This window comes from Saccopteryx leptura, chromosome 1 (assembly GCF_036850995.1).
Source record: "Saccopteryx leptura isolate mSacLep1 chromosome 1, mSacLep1_pri_phased_curated, whole genome shotgun sequence".
Classification (NCBI taxonomy): domain Eukaryota; kingdom Metazoa; phylum Chordata; class Mammalia; order Chiroptera; family Emballonuridae; genus Saccopteryx; species Saccopteryx leptura.
In genome coordinates, this window is record NC_089503.1 from 23,848,650 (window position 1) to 23,853,783 (window position 5,134).

The 5,134-nt window shown below is 48.9% G+C and overlaps 1 non-coding gene across 1 annotated transcript; it reads left to right on the plus strand.

Moving 5' to 3' along the window:
• The first annotated feature begins 3,587 nt into the window (after nt 1-3,587).
• TRNAC-GCA (transfer RNA cysteine (anticodon GCA)) lies at nt 3,588-3,663 on the plus strand. The gene has a single exon. It is a non-coding gene; the product is annotated as a tRNA-Cys (tRNA).
• Nucleotides 3,664-5,134: the final 1,471 nt, after the last annotated feature.

Sequence of the window (5,134 nt, forward strand, 5' to 3'; positions counted from 1 at the left end):
ATCCTCGATTGGCAGAAATTTTAGTTATCTTCCCAATGTCCATTGCACTTCTACACCATTTAGCTATAATTGTTTTGGTGACATCAACCAAAACTTCCATTCAGGATCAGGTCCTGGAAGTCTACATATTAAACATAAACTAGGTCCTACTAGTTGGCTCAGTGGTAGAGCATCAGCCCAGTGTGTGGAATTCCCAGGTTACATTCCAGTCAGGGCACTCAGGAGAAGTGACCATATGCTTTTCCACCTCTCCCACTCCCATTCTCTCTCTCTCTCTCTCTCTCTCTCTCTCTCTCTCATCCTTTCCTGAAGCCATGGCTTGAATGAGCAAGGTGGCCCTGAGCACTGAGGATGACTCCATGACATCCATCTCAGGTGTCAAAATAGCTCAGTTGCTAAGGAATGGAGCAGCGGCCACAGATGGGCAGAGCATCAGCCCCAGATGGGGCTTGCCGGGTGGATCCCAGTTGGTGCACATGAGGGAGTCTTTCTCTCTTCCTCCCTGCTTCTCACTTGATTAAAAAACAAAACAAAACAAAGCAAAGCTGTAAGGTATTTTTCCCTGCCAAGAAGGAAAGAAGGGCCAGAGCCATGAAGTGTGGAAAAATAAAACACTTTATTAAGTACAGAGCGCATCCCGCCCGGCAAGGTTCCCTGGCCCCGAGGTAAGATGGAAGCCAGGAGGTCGCTGGTTCGAAACCCTGGGCTTTCCTGGTCAAGGCACATATGGGAGTTGATGCTTCCAGCTCCTCCCCCCTTCTCTCTCTCTGTCTCTCTTTCCTCTCTCTCCCCCTCTATCTCTGTCTCCCTCTCTCTCTCTCTCTCTCCTCTCTAAAAATAAATATAAATAAGATGGAAGCCAGGGAAGTTGCAAGGATTAAACCGCGTGGGAGATATTTAAAGGGGCCCCTCTAGGGAAATCGAGCTAACATGATGTGGTAAAATCTCACTGGCTGGCAGACAGTCACTTTTTTCCAAAGGGTTCCTGCGAAGCTTCTTTTGGTGCGCTTGGTTGTGGGTGGTCCTAGCCAAAGTTTGCAGGCCTGGGTTCCCCATGTGACCATCCCCCATTATCCACCAACTTTACATTCTGACTTTTTGTGTTAAATAGAAAAAGGGGCACCGTTTATTCGTCTGGCTACTTCCTGCTGAATAGGGGCATCGTGGGGAGGGGGAGATCAGAAGGTGGTGGCTTTGAGGGGTGTCAGGAGGAACATCTGTGTGGCCATGAGTTGAGAAACTTTGCAGATGCGGTCCTGTAAGGATTTAATAAAAAAGGGGATTAATAGGGGAATTTGTAGGGTCCAGCCTTTTGGTGAGCTGGAGATGGATGGAGTCCAGTGGTTCCAACTGCCAGTGGTCCTGTAAGGAGGCAAGCTTGAGGCAAAACTGCATGTCAGGAGTGACGTAAAAGGGGAAAGGAAGGGGTCCCATCCGTTCTCATAACCGAGACCTGTGAGGGAACTAGAGGTCCAGAGTGTGATGGCAAAACAGAGAAGGTAACCCCTGTGTCCACAAGAAATGAGATGGACTTACCCACTTGTTGCAGCATACCCTGGGTTCTCTGAGTCCAGGCCGTGTCCTACGAGTTCGAGCGATGCACCCACCTGGCTGGACTGGCCTTTCCATTTGGGCGGCTTGTCCTCCATGTAGAGGTGCTGAGGAAAAACCTGTTGCCCAAAGGGGCAATCACTCCGCCAGTGACTGGGCTGTTTGCAGTCAGGGCAAGGCTCAGTGGGCAGCCGCCGGCAGGGGCCCTGCTGGGACTAGTGGTCCTGCTTGCCACACTTAAAGCAAGCTGCTGGTGGCTTTGCAGGTCTCAGGGTTGCCACAAGATCCAGGGTTTGGAGCGTTACCTTCTGCTGCATGGGGGCCTGGCTAACAGCCTTGGCCTGTTTCTACTAGTTGGGACCGTTAAAAACTTTAAATGCCATGTTCACAGGTTCTGGATAGGGGTTTAGGGGTTGAGAATAAAAGGAGAGAGCTCATGCGGAACCTGGCACCCAGATCCTACAGGAAACACTGGAGCCAAAAGCAGGACAGGGCAGGAACTTCCTGCAAGAAAATTGGGGTTGGACGTCCTGAAAACCGGTGTAAGAGCCAATGCCAGGCTGAGAAAGGCCTGACGGAGGAGGGACTTAAGAACACAGTGAAGGGAGGGGCCCCTGGCCAGCAGGGGAGGAGAAAGAGATGGTAGTGGTGAATAAGAAACAGATTTTTGAGAAGGGAGGGGAGGGGGCTCTCAGAGGGAAGAGATCCGAGCACAAAAGAAGTCCGCAGAGGGACCAGAGAAAAGTCCCAAGAGAGGGGTGCCCCCGGGGGTCAGACAGGAAGGAGAGAGAGTTGGGAGTCGGCGGAGAAGGAAAGGTCAGGAGTGGAGGTTTTAGGTGAGGTTTCTCTGGCCAGAAAAAGACCTGCGCAGTGGAACAGGTGGCACAGAGATTAAGGACGGGTGCGCAAATAATTAGAAGCCATGAATGTAGGAGATCTCCAATCAGTTCCCAGCTTTTTTTTGGTGATATTTAAATTGGTGAGGGTGTTAACACTGAAAGTCCCTTCAGGAGGCTAATTCAGTGGGCTCTGTGGCCTGGCCACAGTGAAGAAGAAGAACATTTTCTTCTTCTTTAAGGAGAGAGATTCCTGTGCCCCCACAGCCGCCCTCAGTCCTCGGAATGGTCAGATTTGAGTATTAGCATCCTAAAACTCAAGGTCTGGCCATGGACGTAAAAGATAAAGTGGATGTGCTTGGGGAGGTCTCCACAGCACATGCACTCAGATGGACGGAAAGACTTCCCTTATGTAGCTATGGTTTAGGACAGGGAGTCTCGGAGGAAAGAACTGAGAGGAAGGAAGAGGCAGGGGACTTACCGCACCGTGCGCCAAAGTGGATGGAAGGTTGGAGATCCTGGTTCTTTCTCAGAGGGGATGAGGAAGAGGAGCGGTCCTTGCAGACTTCTACTCCTCCTGGGTTTTTCGGCACCAAAATGTAAGGTCTTTTTCCCTGCCAAGAAGGAATGAAGAGGGCTCAGAGCTGCAAAGTGTGGAATAATAAACGGCTTTATTGAGTACAGTGCATCCTGCCTGGCAATGTTCCCTGGCCCCGAAGAAAGAAAGATGGAGGCCAGATGGATGCCAGGGAAGTTGCAAGGATTAAACTGCGTGGGAGATATTTAAAGGGGTCCCTCTAGGGAAGTCAAGCTAACATGACGTGGTGAAATCTCACTGGCTGGCAGACAGTCACTTTTTTCCAAAGGGTTCCTGCGAAGCTTCTTTTGGCGCGCTTGGTTGGGGGTGGTCCTAGCCAAAGTTCGTGGGCTTGGGTTCCCCACGTGACCATCCCCCATTATCCACCGACTTTACAAAAGCCATAAACTATATTAGTCTTAATATGTAAAATCAAATAGTAGTATACTTAATCAATTATTAATGACATCCTCATTATTAGGAGAAAAACCATATATTGAGATTTCATGTCTTATTTTATGCAACTAAATTGTTACTACAAGTAAGTGTCCCTACTTTAGAGCAGATTCCTCTCTTTCTCTCTCACACATGATCTTTCTCTTTGTAGAAAATTCAAACATTCAGCCCTGGCCAGTTGGCTCAGTGGTAGAGCGTCGGCCTGCAGTGCAGAAGTCCTGGGTTCAATTCCCGGCCAGGGCACACAGGAGAAGCACCCATCTGCTTCTCCACCCCTCCCCCTCTCCTTCCTCTCTGTCTCTCTCTTCCCCTCCTACAGCAAGGCTCCATTGGAGCAAAGATGGCCCGGGCACTGGGGATGGTTCCTTGGCCTCTGCCCCAGGCGCTAGAGTGGCTCTGGTCGCAACAGAGCGATGCCCCGGAGGGGCAGAGCATCGCCCCCTGGTGGGCAGAGCGTCGCCCCCTGATGGGCGTGTCAGGTGGATCCCCGTCGGGTGCATGCGGGAGTCTGTCTGACTGTCTCTCCCTGTTTCCAGCTTCAGAAAAAATACAAAAAAAATAAAAATAAAAAAATAAAAAAATAAATGAAAATTCAAACATATTGGCATGATCTGCATTCATCTAGTTTAAAAACACAGAAAACTTTTTTTGACAGAGACAGAGAGAGTCAGAGAGAGGGACAGATAAGGACAAACAGAAAGGAAGGAAGAGAGGTGAAAAACCTCAGTTTTTGTATGGCACCTTAGTTGTTCAATGACTGCTTTCTCCTAAGTGCCTTGAGTTGGGAGGTGAGCTACAGCAGAGCAAGTGATTCCTGGTTCAAGCCAGTGACCTTGGGCTTCAAGCCAGGGACCATGAGGTTATGTCTATGATCCCACGCTCAAGCCGGCAACCCCATGCTCAAGCTGGTGAGCCCGCGTTCAAGCTGGCCACCTAGAGATTTTTGAACCTGGATCCTCCAAGTCCCAGTTCGGTGCTCTATATACTGTGCCACTGCCTGGTCAGGCAAAAATAGTGGTAGAGCGTCAGCCTGGCGTGCAGGAGTCCTGGGTTTGATTCCTAGCCAGGGCACACAGAAGAAGCGCCCATTTGCTTCTCCACCCCTCCCCCTCTCCTTCCTTTCTATCTCCCTCTTCCCCTCCCACAGCCAAGGCTCCATTGGAGCAAAGTTGGTCCGGGTGCTGAGGATGGCTCCATGGCCTCTGCCTCAGGCTCTAGAATGGCTCTGGTTGCAATAGAGCAATGCCCCGGATGGACAGAGCATCGCCCCCTGATGGGCATGCCGAGTGGATCTGGTCAGGCACATGCAGGAGTCTGTCTGACTGCCTCCCCGTTTCCAACTTCAGAAAAATATATATAACCCCCCCCCCCAAAAAAAAACCAGAGAACTTTAACACTGCCTTTAGTGTGCTTTTTTTTTTTTGCTGCCTCTTGTTTTATTAGAAGCTACTGTAAGAATGATACTTTTCTCAAAATTATCTACTTAAAAATAAATGTAATATGAAAATATTTTTGTATTTCTTTTTGCTTTATATTTCCCTTCATGTAAAATAAATAATACTAGCAATTTAGTTTTTACTATTTCTCTCTTTGTCACATAAGATTTATGTGTCTCAATTGTAAAGCTACTGGAAGCTCCAAAATTCGCCTGGATACTTACAAAGCTAATTTTGAGGCTATAGTAAATCAAAAGGCACCTATAAGAGAATTAAAA